Genomic DNA, 17,190 nt, shown 5'->3' with positions numbered 1-17,190 from the left:
TCCACTCCTAATTGTGAAGTCTGCTGAAAAGTGAAGACGTGGGACACAGACAAGATTGAGCTCAGCTGTGATGTTTATCATGGTTGAATAACGACATGATAAGCTGCTATATAATAATAATAATATTCCTTGCATTTGATATAGCGTCTTATCATGTTATTGAGGCGTCTGAAAGCGCTTTACAGAATATACTGTCAAGTGAATTGACTCTGTATTTTGTGGATGAAACGTGGCAGCCAATTTCACACAGCAGTGCCCCACAAACATTCGTGGATTGAGTGAATAAATTACCAAATTATTATTTTTAAAACTGTTTTTGAAGCGCTTATTACCCCCGGAAAGCGAACCACCAATCGTCTAATAACCGGGTACCTACTTACTATTATTGTAACCTGCTAGCACTCAACCATCAAGGCTAACACATGAACAGCCACTTCAGAGAGGTACCAGAGGGATGCTGGTGTCTGTCGATCCCAACAAGAGTCCAGCACCTTCAGAGAATTGTCATCTAAAAAAGACTCCTGACAGTCATTGGGCGTATTAGCAGGAGCTTAAAAAACATTCTGCCCTTCCTTAATGTTCACAGCACTTTTGATACAGTTATATACAGGTTTGACGTCTTTGACATGGTATTCCCTAAATTTAGCCATTCCCCAGAATGCCATTAAATATGTTTATGAAACATTAGTGATGCTCACTGCATCTCAACAGGCTTCAGCAGGAATTTGACTTCTGCAACAGTGAATCATTGATAACATAGCGTGTCTAAAGAGCAAGCCAGTAATGTCAGGAATAGCCAGGGGTTGAGCTGTGCTGTGCAATGCAGGATGCCAATCTGTGTTTATGAGTCTCCACATGTCGGACTCAAAATTCCCTTATTCCTAAATGGATTCAGTTACTTAATTATCACCAGTCATAATGAACATTTCCTACACTCATCTTATTTTGGTGTCAACTTCAGTTGATTGTATTCTTGCCTTTGAGTCAGAAGGTAGTGGGACTTGGAGTCCAGGTTGACACCCCAGTACATCACTGGGACTGTTGTATTGGAGTGTTCCCCAATGCAGGACTTCCCCAGCACTGCACTGGAGTGTCAGCCTAGATTATGAGTTCAAAGTCCTGACCTGAATCTTGAACCCACAACCTCATGATCATGACTCAGAGTTGAGAGTACTACCAACTCAGCTAAGCTGATACCCAACATTGGCCAAAATACCTTACCACTAAACCATTAGCGGAAATCACCAGTGAATCACCTACCATCCTTTACTAAATCACTAGAGAACTCACCCGGCATCCCCCTCAACTAGACCACCTGGGATAAGAAAGCTAATTGCACTTCTGTATCACAAGCAGTGAAATACATTCATTCCTCCCCCACCCCAGCTAGACAAATAGGTAACTTTGGAAACAAAGGAAGGTCCTGTTTGACCAACCTTATCAAATTCTTTGAAGATGTAACTGATAAATGTAGATGTAGGAAATGCAGTGGATGTAGTATAGTCTGATTTTCAGAAGGCCTACATGAGTGTCACATGAAAGGCTCATAACTAAAATCAGGGCATGTGGAATCGTGGGAGAGGTAGCAGAATGGATTAAAGAATGGTTAGGAAATTGAAAGCTAAGGGTGGGAGTTAAGCGTATTTTCTCAGGCTGGCAAGAGGTAGGAAGTGGTGTTCCACAGGGATCCATGTTAAGACCACACTATTTACCATATACAAAAATGATTTGGATTCAGATATACAAGGTGGGGTGCCAACATTTGCACATGACACAACACTGGGGGGCGGGCTTGGTAAACAATTAAGAAGAATGCTGAAGAATTCTACAACAACAACAAAATTACATTTATAGAGCGCCTTTCACGTCGGGAGGATGTCCCAAGGTGCTGGACAGTCAGGGGTCAGGACCCGTACATGAGGGAGGGTCGGGGTAGGGGTTAGGGAAGGCAGTGAGGTGGGAGGGCGACTGAAGGCGCAATCGAAGAGGAGGGTCTTGAGACCAGCCTTGAAGGAGGTAAGGGAGGAAGCGAGGCGAAGGAACTGTGGGAAGGAGTTCCAGAGTGTGGGGGCAGAGAGGCTGAAAGCCCGACCACCGATGGCAGGGCGGATCGGGCGGAAGACATAGAGCAGGCCGGAACCCGCTGAACGGAGGAAACGGGCAGGTTGGTAGGGAATCAGCGGTTCAGAAAGGTAGGAGGGGGCAAGGCCATGGATGGCCTTTAAAGTGAGGACGAGGATGTTGAACTCGATCATCTGGGGATGGGGAGCCAGTGGAGTCGGGCGAGGGTGGGAGTGATGGGGTCACGGAGCCTGGTGCGCAAGAGTACACAAGCTGCAGAGTTTTGGATGATCTGCAGCTTGTGAAGGAAAGAGTTGGGAAGGCCGATGAGGAGGGAGTTTCCATAATCGAGCCTTGATGTGACGAATGCGTGGGTAAGGGTTTCAGCAGCCTGAGGGGTGAGGCAGTGGCGGAGTCTGGCAATGTTGCGGAGGTGGGTGGTAGCCAGTGCCAGTCATGGTGCAGATGTAGAGGAGAAAGGACAGTTCAGGGTCAAACAAGACACCCATGCTCCTGACTGGCTTAGTGAGGTTAAGTGTGCAGCCATGGAGGCTGATGCTGCCAGGGCCCAAGGTGCTGAGGTGCTGGCGCGAGCCAATCAGGAGAGCCGTGGTCTTGCTGACGTTCAGTTGGAGAAAGTTGTCTCTTGTCCAGGACTTGATGTCGCACAGGCAGTCGGTCAGGACGCCAGTAGTCCTTGAGTTGAGGGTGGAGCAGAGATAGCGTTGGGTGTCATTTGCAAACATGTGGAAATTGACCCCATGTCTGCGGATGATGTCACCAAGGGGGAGCATGTAGAGGGTGAAGAGGAGAGGACCGAGGATAGAGCCCTGAGGAACTCTACACGAGACGGTTTGGGGGCTGGAGGAGAAACCGATTTCAGAGATGAAGTGGAGGCAGTGTGAAAGGTAGGACCTGAACCAGTCAAGGACAGAACCTTGAAGGTTGAGGTGAGAGACGGTGGTGGAGGATTGAGTGGTCCACAGTATCAAAGGCGGCGGAGAGGGCGAGGAGGCAGAAGGAGTCTTGGTCACACATGGTCAGGATGTCAATTCAGGACAACATTAACAGGCTAGCGGAATGGTCTGACAGATGGCAAATGGTTAGCGTAGGAAAATCCAAAGTAATTTCATTTGATAGGAAAAATAAAGAAGTCATTTATAGTCTGGATCAGTCGTGGCCCACTGACTGAAGAGGTGATTGAATCAGATAGTACAGATGCATTCAAGGGGAAGCTAGATCTTCACATGGGATACTGGGATTAGAATTGTATGGAAGAGGTTAAGAAATGGGGAGGATAAATACCAGCATTGACTAGTGGGCTAGTGACCTGTTTCCATGCTGTACGGTCTTTGTTAATCTACTTTTAATACACATAATACAGCAAAATATCTTTGCTCGTTATTCCAGCAAGACAGCAAGATGTGAATCCTTTCTCCATACACCCTCTGACTTGGAAACTAATGGAGAAGAGGGTTGGAAACAGATCGGCTCATTGACCCTGATACGAAGGAGCACTCCCATTTTGAACAGGGTGGAGAAAAATTTGAAAGATCCAGCATTACGCTGGATTAATTTACATTTTTTATTCGTTCTCATCTTTATCGAGTACCCTGGTTACAAGTTACAGGCTATGGAAAGTCCTATAGGAAAGTAAACCAACCATAATTACTGTACAAGCCCTAGGGTTAATCACAGTTCAGACATTGGGAAGAATGGTTTCCTCAAGAGTTTGGCGGCAGATGAAATGAATACTGTTAAAAGTCTTCCAGGTTTGGAGGACTGATTGTAAATTAATTTTGTTAACCAAATGTGAACAATGAAATACAGAAAGAAGTTCACCATAAAGTGGCTGCAGACGTCAGACTGGACAATCTAGCCAGCACTCATTTAAACTGAAAGTGTAATGCAATTCATTGCAGATGGCAGATCAAAGGCATTATAGAACAGTTATAAACTGAACTTGGGTCTGTGATATTGATGAATAATGTATTTTACAGCATTAGATTTATGCACTGATTGTGCTTCACGCCTAGACTTGTCCTGGCATGTATGTTTTCAGCTTTTCGTTTATTGGTACCCAAATGAATTATTTATACACAAAATTATACATTCCTTTTTCCCGCCAATCAAAACCTTTTCATCCAAGGTTTTATTGTACAATGTGTCTGAGCTGATCACCCTGACAGCTACTTGGAATTTGTTTAGTTCATGCAATGACCGTTTAATTGCAAACCAGCTTGGACTGAACAGTTCACATTTAATTTGGCTCTTTGATGTGGAGATGCCCTTCTGTTTGCTTTAACCTCCAATGTTCTTTCCTTTTCTTCCCTTCTGACTTTTTCCTTTTCTCATCATGAAGGCGCTGATTCATCTGGAGATACAGTGCCATGGGTGCCATCCAGTTACCTTGCCCAAGTGGGGGTGTGGGGGTGCAAGATGACCAAAGGAGCAGTCAAAGAGATTGCTAGATAGCGATCGATCAAGAGTAAAGTGCAACAGGGGTCTTATTCATTTCCCCTCCTGGGCACAAAGCTGAAATCTTAGGATGTTCTTCCAACGTGAAAGGCACTATACAAATGCAATTTGTTGTTGAAGCCAATTCTATATTCCTCCTTTTTGGCTTACTGGTTGAAATTGACTAATTCTACACATAGTGTTCTATGGTTATGTGTAGCCCTTGTTATGTATGACTTAGTAATAGAACTGGAAGATTTCGCACCTCATTCTTGACCGTTGCACCAGGTACTATGTCATGTTGCAAAGGTCACACATATTCTATATGTCATTCATGACATAGTTTATTGTTTGTAGAACACTGCTGGTGCAGATTGGCTGCTGCATTTGTCCACATAACAAGTTTCTATTTTAATTACAACTTCATTATTTCATGTTCAGATATTCCATGTCCAGATCAAGATTGCATGAGGATGACACCTGAATGTACCTTTTTATTTTCACCCTTTAGTTTAACTTGGACAAGCCTTACTCCTCGGCTCCTGCCAATGCTTCCTTGCTTCTGGCTCAGTCTTAGGCACTCTCTCAAATTCAGTGAACCAGTGCTTAACCATTCTGTTTGATCCTCAGCTCTCTTTCCTCCCTAATATATTGTCCTAACAAGACATTTTTTTTTGCAACCTCGCCACATCACCTTTCTCTGTGTTCATCTCACTTTAAACATAACCAAAACATTCACACTTCCTTCACTTCCAGACCCAACTTTTCAAATGCCCTGCTCACTGGTCTCCTCAGTTATAACATCCGCAAGCACCAGCTCATCCAAAAACTCTGTTACCTGCAACCTTACATGCACAAAACCTAGCATGTCCATCACCCCCATCCATCCTTGTCAGGTTCTATATGTTTTCTGTCTCCCAGAGGATTTCAAAATATTTCCCTTCATTTCCAAGAGTTATTTCCTTCTTGTCCACTGCCAAAAATATCTGTCAAAAGCCAGCTGTCAAATTTCTGTAAACCCTCCAAATCATTATTCCTCCATTCTGATACAGTTCTACAGGCGAAAAGCTAATTGCATTGGCTCACTTTTTTCGTTTATCTGAATTTTCTGCCACCATCAACTTGGAGGTTCCCCGGGTTCTGTTCTCTCTCCCATTTTGTTTCTTCACCAAATCCCTGTCCTCTTCTGCTTATCATCCAACTCCATTTATTCTTTCACTGATGCATCCACTCTGCAGAAAATGAATAAAGTATAAGTCTCCTTCATATCCTTTGACAGATCTGGGTGATTCTTAATCAATACTTTAAAAAATACTAAATTTAAACTGTGATTAACACCTTGTTTTGTTGTGATCTGTAATGTCCTGCCTATAATACTTTGTGCACAGAGAATTATTCCTGATTATTGCAGTTAATAAAAACTCTTTCCTATCTTTGTGTCTTTACATTTTTGCAAATCTAAGCAAAGGCTTATGCAAAGGAAGAGCACTAATCTGTGCATTTAATTTACGTAGAATTATCTCTAGCAGATAGTTCCAGTGCATCAGGCACACTTCACATCAGCAAAAAGAATGGCTCAACAAGCAAGCTGTGGTTGAGTTTATGAAGTATCAGTTGCACTGGAATGACTTTTATAGTGAGAGTGATGAAACCCTGCACCCCACGTTCTGACTGCCCACACCCCCACCTCCAGTGGGAGGTATGACAGCAATAGGGAGTGTCTGGGAGGTACGACAGGGGTGACTGGGGCTGATGGTTGGGGGTTAGACACTTAGTGGGGTGTCTGGGAGGTGGGTGAAGATTTGAGAGACAAGACGTTGGGGGGAAGGGGCTGTGCCTGATCCCACTCTGTGGTGGTGCCTCGGGGCCGGGCTCTTCAATTCTCCTCTCCTCACACCACAATCCCAGGCCCTGCTGACTTCACTCCCCTACCCCTGCTCACTGCGCTTATGGCCAGCCTGGCCGGTATCCTGCACCAGCCCAGCTGTGAGTCCCGGGGGAGGTTTTGAGCATCCAGCAGGAGCAGCAGAAGGTGCACAGCAACTCTGTTCTTCAAGCCAGGAGGGCTGCCATACACCCAACATCCCTTGTTCCCACTCCGATGGGAACTTCATTATTTCATCTCAATAGGTTCATTTCTGAATATGCTTGTAATGTTGGCTGATATATGTAACATTTAAATTTGATATCCAATAAGAATCCTTAACTTAGGATAGTTTCTTACACGTTGGGAAGTACATCTCAAAGCACTTCACCAGTTATAATGTAAAATACATTGACTGTGTGTTTATAGGTGAACCCAACTGCCAATTTGCTTCACAACAATGTCCCACAAAGAGCCATGAAGGGAATGACCAATTTTATTGAGGTTGTTGGCCAAAAGTAGTGCCATAGGATCATTAACTCCCACATGAGCAGGGGACGAGACCCACCCCACCCCCAGCCCCCATTTCTGGAGTGTCATCCTAGATTGCAGATCTGCTTTGTTTACTTAGCCAAGTAGCAAATTTGTGCATCTTCACTAAATACGATTTTGTTTACTAATAATCATATAAAATACAATATCATAATGTAGTTTTGTTTTGACCAAATTGACATAATAATAATAATAATCCTTGCATTTGATATATTGGCTTATCAGGTCTTTGAGATGCCTCAAAGCGCTTCACAGAATATACAGTAAAGTGAATCGACTGTGTATTTTGTGAGCAAAATGCGGCAGCCAATTGCGCACAGCCGTGCCCCACAAACAGTCGTGGATTGAGTGACCAATTCTTTTTTTTAAAAGGAATTATTAAACCCAGAAAAGCAATCTGCCAATTGACAAGCAACCAGGTTCCTACTTACTGCTGGGTAAACAGGTGTGTGGAGTAAGGAAACTTGCCAAACATTTCGCCCTGCCGGGAATCGAATCCAGGTCTCTCGCTTGCGAGGTGAGTGCTCTAATATAAGGTTATACATGAGCACAGAATAAATATACATAGAGGCAAGAGGAGAAATTATTTCCACTGGCTGATGAGTCAGTGACTACAGGGCATCAATTCAAGATAGCGAGCAAACAGGGAAGTTTGGAGAACATTTTTCATGCAGGTGGTTAGGATATGGAATGTCCTGCTGGGAGCAGTGGTTGAAACAGAATTCATATTAACTTTCAAAGGGAACTAGATAGATATCTACAAACAAGTAAACTGCAGGGGTATGGGGAAAGGGCAGGGAAATGGGACTGAAAGGATGTTTCTTTAAAAGAGTCAGTACAGACACGATGGGCCGAATGGTCTTCTTTGTGATTTGCGTTTCTATGATTTTATGCTTCTGTGTGCTTGTGCTTTTAAGTGTTTCAGACTCCTGCAGAAAGCAATGTGCCATAACCATTAGAAGAGCCTCGATAACATAAAAATTGTACTCTATTGAGCATTACACATATCCCATCCTCTTCAGTGATGATGACCTTTAATCAGACTGCCTATTATAGTCGTGCATCACCAAAGATGCTATGGGCAACACGCAACAGAAATGTGATCATATACAATGTGTGTCACCTTTCTCATTATCAACGACTACATTTAACTTAATGGCATCCATACTGTGACTGGATTTTCCATAAAAGCATTTACATTTTGTTCTGTTGTTTTCAAATCCTATTTTACATATGAGAGATCAATCCAATGCCTCCTACAATGCATTAGCAGCCTCTCCAAATCCATTAGTGGCATTAGTCGCTCTGAGTTGTCCTGCTCTCTTCATTAAAAAAGCATCTCCATTCCTTATTTAAGTCACTGTACTCAAAGGAAACATGCTGTATGCCTCTGTTCTGTAAGTTTCAGGGCACCAGCGCCCAGTGCCTCATGTGACAGCTCTTTGTTGGTTGTGATATGTGTTTTTTTCTGTTAGCCAACATATTCCTTGTATTTCACAGCTTAATCTCAACTATTTTCGTAGCAACTCATTTCCATTCCATCATCCTTCCAGCTGCAGAATGAACAGGTCACAAACTGCCACGCAGCCATTGTGGCCTCGACTGCCCTTTGGAAGAGAAATCAGATTGCACCTAACACACCCAGTCAGGTTTGATCTGCTAATAGTCAATTACCTCAATTCTAAATTACTTTTGCTTCAGATAAAAATGCTGTTTTCCTTTTTTAGTCTGAAACAGTCCAGGAATCAAGGCGGATGTCATTGTCAGAGGTATTTGGCCCATCAAACATGACTTTAATTTGTTAGTTTCTTAAAAGCAGGTTAATGTTTTATTCAGTTACAAATGCAAATGTGCATTCTGTTGACATGTTACTTTCATGCTACGCAGAGAGAAAGAGAGAGAGAGAGCTGTGGGTAGTTGGGAGTGAGTAATGAGGCTGTAATTTACTCCAGGGGTTCAGATGACATCATTAACTACAAGAACAAAGCTTGAGTGGTTTATGAATGTCATCGAAACCCCAGATTAAATGCAGACTTATCAGGGTTGAGAAAGCAAAGATCTACAATGGGATTCACTAATAGCAAAGGAGACCTTAAATGGGAATCCTGCCCTAACAGCCATCTCATGGGAACCCCATGATCTACTGCTGGCACTTTCAAGGCGAAGATCTCACAAGTTGTCTGTGATGTACTGCCGGTTACTGGCAGGAATCCCTGTTAGCAATCCTGAGTCACCATTCATGAATCCCATTGTAAACCACTGCTCTACGGCCCCAATCGCCAACATCCATAATTTTTCTTCTATAATTTACTGCAGTCTCAGTAAAATGAGAACAATGTTAATGCCTGTGAAGAGGAGGGCTGAAACTTTCATTAATTTAAAACCTGTTGAGAGGCTGTTGCACTGTCAACATGATTCACAAGAGAACCCAGCGAGGGAACGATTTAGCAATTCAATGGTGGAGTTACAAATGAAATAAGGAGCTGGTATATATTATACGGCAATCACAGGTAACACTGTTAATCAGAGAAGTTCTAACCCCAGCCATTAAAGAGTCAAGGGTGGCTGCACAGCAAACTACCTGGTGAAGTGGAAATACAGGATGCTCGACTCAGACTAAATCTATTTCTTCATTCCATAGATAGAAGTCCGAATCCTGTGTATGTGGGAGACATTGATTAAACTATGAAGTGCAGCCAAGGTAGAGTATGGTGGCTTTGCCATGGAGATTAGCTGTGTTTGCAATGTTGTCAGGACGATATACAGCATCTTAGGTGGTAGTAACTGTCTCCCTCCCTTGCATGTCTAATTGGCAGGAAATGTTTTTGTGGCAAAACATGAACGAGGATAATGGCTTGAGATATTTACCAATTCTATATTCCCTATTACAATTCTTTCCTCGGTAAGGAAACACATGGAAATAAACTCATATACACGTTTCGGCGGTAAGGCTTTCAGCCTATCTTCCCCAACTCTCTGGAACTCTATCCTGGAGTCTTACCGACTCATTCTCTCCCTCACCTCTTTCAAGATCCGTTTCAAGACCTGCAGTCATTTTTCCTTTCCCCACCCCCTCAGGTACCCCCACACCCCACCCCTGCTTGGGTGCCAAGCCAGGACTCTAAATGCCTTGAGATATCTGCCCAACATGAAAGGCATTATAAATGTAGATTTATATTGTATTGTGTTGCATAATAAAAATGAGAAAAATACTATATTTATACAGAGAAGGTAGTGTTGCTGCAGCATTAAGTGGATCAATCAACTACTTCAGACTGAAATCGGAATAGAAAGCAACCAAGTGAATTTGAGGGCAACTATAAAGCTCTTGAGTTGTCAATTAATTTTTGAAAAAAATACTTGAATGCTAAGATTCTTCATTGACTATTTTAATCCAACGGATGGGCTGAAAGCAAAATGTGCAACATCGTCTCAATGACAGCTCAAACCACTGGTGCCTCAGTTACAAATGAGCATTATCTAAAACTTAACTTTAGAGCAGCTATTTACAGGGTGAGGTAACAAGGGTCAGGCATATTCAACATCAATTCCTATGGTCTATATACAAGATCAAATATCAACTCATCTTCAGGCCCATTTGCGACCCCCACTCCAAAGTTCTGGAACTTTAGTAGGTTGGAGAGATCCAATGAGGATTCCCAGTTAAATATTCTCAGTTGCCATTAGTGAAACCTATTGCAGACTATTGTTTATTAGCAAAGCATTTGCCAAACTTTTTACTGAGGTCTATATTAAACCGTATATAATAATAATAAAATAATAATAATAATAATCCTTGATATAGCACTTTTCACGTCTTCTAGACGTCTCAAAGCGCTTCACAGAATATACTGTAAAGTGAATTCACTGTATATTTGTGGGGGAAATGCATATATTAAACAATATTATATATATATATTATATATAGTATAATATAATATATTATATATAATAATATATTAATAATATGATACATTGTATATTAAACAATGTGTCAAGATTTGTCTTTTATGTTCCAAGTGTGCAGAGCGAATTGCAGTATCTTAATTATGTATTTAACAACTAATCGGTTTTATTGGTTAATTACATAATTGAGGTCATTTGTAATTGCCTATTTACATATGGCACACAGCATACCCATGTTTACACATGCTTTAAACATAATAATAATCCGTCCTTTGAGTGAGACATTAAACCTAGGTCCCATCTGCCTGTTCAGGTCGATGCTAAACAACAACAACAACAACAACAACAACAAGATTACATTTGTATAGGGCCTTTCACGTCGGGAGGATGTCCCAAGATCCAATGGCACTATTCAAAAAGAGAAGGGAGTTTCTCCCAGTGTCCTCACCAACAATCCCCCAAATAAAATTGTTTATTCACTCCATGACTGTTTGTGGGACATTGTTGTGTGCAACTGGCTGCCGCATTTCACTCACAAAATACACAGTCAATCCACTATACAGTATATCCTGTTAAGCGCTTTGAGATGTCTCACCAACGTGATAAGGTGCTATATCAAATGCAAGGATTATTATTAAGGCATCAAAATACCTTAAAGCCCTTCACAGGATTTACTATAAAGTGTAGTGACTGTATATTTGCAGATGAACAGAAGAGCCAGTTTTGCACAGAGCAATGTCCCACAAACAGCCATGAAGTGAATGATTCATTTCAACTGAGGGATTATCGACTAGGCTACTGGGAGAAATTCCCTTCTCTTTTCAAATATTGCCTTGGGATCCTTAACCACAGAATCCTAGAAATTTACTGCACAGAAGAAGGCCATCGGTCCATCAACTCATCATCTCCCTGAAGAGCAATCCATTTACCTTCCCCTTCCCCATACCCATGTAGCTAACTCTTTTAAAGTTATTCATCCAATTCTCTCTTGAAGGCCAATATGGATTCTGTCTCAACCAACGCTCCTGACAGGGCATTCCATATCCTACCTACACTGCGTGAAAACTTTTTTCTATCCTCCCCATTTTTCCCCAACATCGACTACAACAGGCCTCAGTTTAACGTCTCATTCGAGGACAGCATCTCCAGTAAGTGGTGCTCCTCCACCACTACATTGGAGTATCTGCCTAGACTATGAGCTTGAAATCACCAACATGGGGCTTCAACCACAACCTTCTAATTCAGAGACAAGAGGGCAACTAACGGAATCAAGCTGACACCTGGTACATATGTCATGCGATAGACCTCAGTGGACCTCTTTCTAGTCCCTGATACAAGAGTTTCACATTCAGACAAAATCTTGAATTGAGGCTCGGAGGGAGCATGGATTTTACGCTTTTTCGCCAGATAGTCGTCTACAAATAATTACACAGAATGATGCAGCATGGAAACACTCAGTCCAACTAGTCCATACCACAACAATTACAACTTGCATTATATAGCACCCTTTACCCGGAGTAGCGTCCTGGAGCGGTTGACAGTGGCGGAGTCTGACACCGAGCCAGGGGGAGAGGGAGGAAGGAGGTGATCGTAAGCACAATCAAAAAGGGAGGTCTTTAGACGGGATTTGAAAGTGGGGACAGAGGAGGCAAGGCGGAAGGATTGAGGGAGAGAGTTCCAGAGTTTTGGGGTGTATGGCTGAAGGCATGGCCATCAATGGTGGAGCAGAGCGGATAAGGAACAAACAGGAGGCAGGAGCCAGACGAGCGGAGACAGCGAGTGGTGGAGTGGGGAGTAAGCGGATCGGAAAGGTAGGGAGGTGCAAGGACATGAAGGGATTTGAAATGTTTATACTAGTGTTTGTACACCAAACTGCTCACATAGTTTAATCAAAATGGTGATACAGTTCTTCTGAATCAGCTAGACTATGAAGCTAGCTTCCAGAAGTCAAGGAGGGATGGGGAGTGTTCAACCCCAAATGTGTTCTTAAGAGAAAAATAACCACAGATTCTGTCCTTGCTGTCTAACACCAAAAATCAGTTTAAATTTATTGCAACAAAGATATAAGAAAGTTATGAGTTGGCGAAAGGGGAAAGAAGAACTAGGGCCGGTTCAAATTAGTGAGTGCAACAATACTGCATGTATAGTGCACACCTTTGTTCATAGGTCACTGTTTAAGAGAGTAGCAGAGCTGTACCATTTATTTAATGGCTGATACTTTTCAGCCTACCATACATTGCACTACACAGCCTCCACCCGGTATCTCTCCCACATAATAGAACAAAGAGGCAGAAAGTAAAGGCTCATTGTGCTTACTTCCAACATAACTGTATAGAATAACAATTATCTTAGATTATGACTGTAATTTCAGTCAGTTCATAAACTGGCATAGTTTTGCTCTCATACTTTATGACAACCTCATCAATTATAGTCTTACAATGATGTGACCAATGGCCTAACACATGCTATATTACTGATTGCTAGATTGCTACCAACTGAGGCAAGCTGAAACCTACAAAGTACATATTATATAATGTAGAATTGTGATTTAATTCATTCATAAACCTAGATGATCAGGATTGGTTTCCTGCACGGTATCACAAAAGAGATTTGTATGAAGAGGGTCCTTCATCCCATTTTATCTCATCCTTCCCAGAATACCCACCCTAGTGTCCACCCATCACAGCAGCAAATTATTATTATTTTAAATAGGTCCAGCACCTGCCCTCAACCACCTTCCTGATAACATGTTCAGTCATTAATTACTCTCAAACTAAAGAAATAATTCCTGGTGTCTGTTCTGAAATTGCCTTTTGCAACCATGTGTGCTATGTCCTGTGTCCTCTTGTTCTCCTATCTTAGTATATCCAAAAACATTGTTCTAAGCTTACTTCTGCAATCCTATTTAAAACCTTTTAGATTTTTATAACGTCTACTCTGCGATGCTCTTTTCAAGACTGGAGAGAGAAAGCAAGCTCATTTTGCTCACAAAATACAGTCAATCCACTTTACAGTGTATCCTGTGAAGAGTTTTGAGGCATCTCGATGATGTGAAAGGCTCCATATCAAACACAAGGATTATTATTATTATCATCATTGTTCCTCTAAATCATCCTTATTGCTCTCCTCTGCACTGCCTCGAGAACCTGGGTAGTACCCTTATATCACAACAACCAGAACTGTACAGTCCTCTACATACAGCAGAACTAGAGCACTGTACAGCTTGACCATGACTTCAAGGGATCTGAAGCCAACCAATTTGGCAAACCAGCCCAGCATTCTATTTGTCGTGTTTATTGTTGCTTCACACTGTTGAGACATGTGAGCGATGAGTCAACTAAAACTCTTAGATCTCTTTCAGCTTCACCCTTGGAAGTTCTAACCCATCAACGGAGTTAGGGTTAAGGAGTACATGTGTTTCCATGGAGTACATGTGTTTCCTATTGTTACGTCCTATTTGCAGCACCTTGCATTGAAATATCCTCAATAACTGCAGCCTCTACACATTACTGTATTAGCATCTGAGATTGACATGGGGTGAAACCTAAGGCAAGTTTCCTTACTCCTCACGTCTGTGTTTACCTAGCAGTAAGTAGGAATCCAGTTGTTAAGTCGATTGGCAGATCGCGTTCCAGGGCTAATAATCCCTTCAAAAATAATAATAATAATAATTTGGTCACTCAATCCATGACTATTTGTTGGACACTGGTGTGCGCAATTAGCTGCAGCATTTCATCCATAACATATACCGTCAATTCACATTATAGTATATTCTGTGAAGTACTTTGGGGCATATCAACAAAGGGATAAGGCGCAATATCAAATGCAATTATTATTATTATATGCACTGTGTTAACTTTTAACTTGCATTGTTCTACGTTGTTAGTATAAAAATAAAATTCCTTTGTGTTTGTTACCGTATAGGTCTGTTTATAAAGAGCCTTCCCACATAAACTGAGTAATAATAAAAATTGGTTCCAGTGAGTGGCCTTAAACTCTAATGTTCATTTAACATTGCAGTCTGGTTAGTGAGCCAGCACAGTCACTCTGCGTGGACAGATAATAAAAGCAGTGATATACTGGGTCAGATTTTTAATAGACCTTTTCAAATAGTCTAGTCTAGTTCTAGTATAATATGTTCTGGTGCTCATTTGTAAATGTCCGAGAAAAAAACAATTCCCCCCACCCCACCTAATCCAGAATCTAGTCATTCTATCAGACATTAGATGCAAATTATTTTAAAGTCAAAGCCATATCCATCAATGCAGAATGTAAGAATGGATCATCTTAGTTCATGGTGTTAGTGATGAGGTCTGTCAGTCTGACTCGCACACTGTGTCTGAGTGCACACAGATCACTGTCTGGCTGCCTCTGAATGTATAAAATTAATCCCGCATTAGATTGATGCGTAAGGGATGTTGCAACTCTTAAACCGAAAATGTTTTTCACTATCATCAGTGAAAGGTAGTAAATAGCCTGCAGGTAGTAAATAGATGCATACCCTGTCTTCTTTGGTAAATCATTCTAATTCTGGGAGAAAACTGAGAAGCCTACCGACTGCGTTGATTTATGAACTTGATATACAGTGGTCCATTTCCCATCAATTCAGACAGTGGAACATTAATGACAGCACTAATGCCCCATTACCACCTCAGTCGTAGTGAATTAATGTCCCACTAACACACTAATGTGCAGATGTTGTGGCACATTTATACCAGCTGTAATTTGGTTAACATTGCAGCAATGAATCTGGGCACAGAAATGGGAAACTCTCATCTTTTTATTTTAACTCATATCTTTGTGCACAACTATTTCCAAGTCACATTGCCAATTGCTTTATGGAGACTCAATAAGGTAGTGAACAGTATTATTCCTTAAGCCTATTCAGTAGCATTAAGCCACAAAGAATAGGCTTGTAAATCTTCCTTAGAGCCTGTCAGACACACATGGTAATAACTCTGAATTAAATTCTCATCAGTTTGTTTCCTGAGAGGACTCTACTGGCAAACACAGGAATTTGAACCCGCTCACAAAACCCAGGTCCTCAGCATTAGCCTGATCCTTGCATTTACCTGAATCTTTTGTCTGCCTTGGATTCCGCCACTCATTGTATCCAGCGCTGAATTAGATATCGTATTTTACACTAAGAATACAAATCTGAGCATTGGGAGAATACTGCATATCTTTTCCATTCTAACTCTTTCCTCAAGGGTGATTAGTGTTGTACATCTTAACACAGGGTGATTCAATCTTTCGGCTGTTGAGGGCCAGATGCCTTATTTGAGAAACGTCCGTGGGCCCCATAAGCAAATTTTTTTGGTCCTCCAGTTGGTACACTCTGGCTTAACATATGCCAATATTTTCCAGGAGCAACTCTCTAATGAAACGTTTTTCATGCTGTCAAAAGACTATTGGGTTAAAATTAGATGGCTCTCCTCTGAAGTCCTGTGGCTTAGTGGTTAGAGCACTCACCTCGCAAGCGAGAGGACCTGGGATCAATTCCCAGGAGGCCGAAATGTTCGGCAAGTTTCTTTACTCCACACGCCTCTGTTTACCTTGGAACCTGATTGTTAGTCGATTGATGGATTTCCGGGGATAATAATCCCTTCAAAAATAAATAAATAATAATAATTTAGTCACTCAATCCACGACTGGTTGTGGGACACTTCTGTGCGCAATTGGCTGCTGTGATTCATCCACAAAATATACAGACAATTCACTTTACAGTATATTCTGTGAAGAGCTTTGAGACATCTCGAAGACGTGATAAGGCGCTATATCAAATGTAAGGAATATTATTATTATGCCATAAATGTCTGCCGTATATATAAACGTTCATTCTAACAGGAAAAATACCAACAAAATGCATCATTAATGATAATAATAATAATTCTTCCATTTGATATAGCACCTTATCACGTCTTCAAGACCTCTCAAGGCGCTTCACAGAATATACTGCAAAGTGAATTGGCTGTATATTCGTGGGCGAAACACCACAGCTAAATGCGCATAGCAATGTCCCACAAACAGTTGTGGATTGAAGTGACCAATTTATTTATTTTTTTGAGGGAATTATTATTACCCCTGGAAAAGTGAACTGCCAAGCGACTAAAAACCGGGTTCCGACTTACTGCTAGGTAAACAGAAGCGTGTGGAGTAAAGTAACTTGCCCAACATTTTGCCCTGCCGGGAATCGTCTCTCGCTTGCGAGGCGAATGTTCTAACCACTGTGTTACAGGATTCCACCCACTGAGCTACAGGACTCCACTCTTTACTAAGATCATTAAGACCACTCTTGGCTGGAAAGATGTGGAGAGGGAAGAAGCTGAAGTCCTGACCTGCGCTGAGGG

General features: G+C 41.8%; 1 long non-coding RNA gene across 2 annotated transcripts in view; it reads right to left on the bottom strand.

The window, feature by feature from the left end:
- The window catches only part of LOC103184905, a 143,745-nt gene that overhangs the window by 89,040 nt on the left and 37,515 nt on the right, over positions 1-17,190 (bottom strand). The window contains exon 3 of one of the 2 annotated variants that reach the window (XR_488583.2): positions 5,605-5,750. This is a non-coding gene — a long non-coding RNA (uncharacterized LOC103184905). Of the gene's footprint in view, positions 1-5,454; positions 5,751-17,190 lie in introns of those variants that run through there. The other variant, XR_488582.2, reaches the window with a different exon arrangement.

The sequence above is a fragment of the Callorhinchus milii genome, unplaced genomic scaffold (genome assembly GCF_018977255.1).
Source record: "Callorhinchus milii isolate IMCB2004 unplaced genomic scaffold, IMCB_Cmil_1.0 Scaffold2, whole genome shotgun sequence".
NCBI classification, from domain to species: Eukaryota; Metazoa; Chordata; class Chondrichthyes; order Chimaeriformes; family Callorhinchidae; genus Callorhinchus; species Callorhinchus milii.
Note: the sequence above shows the minus strand (reverse complement) of the source record. Positions and strands in the feature narration are given on the sequence as shown.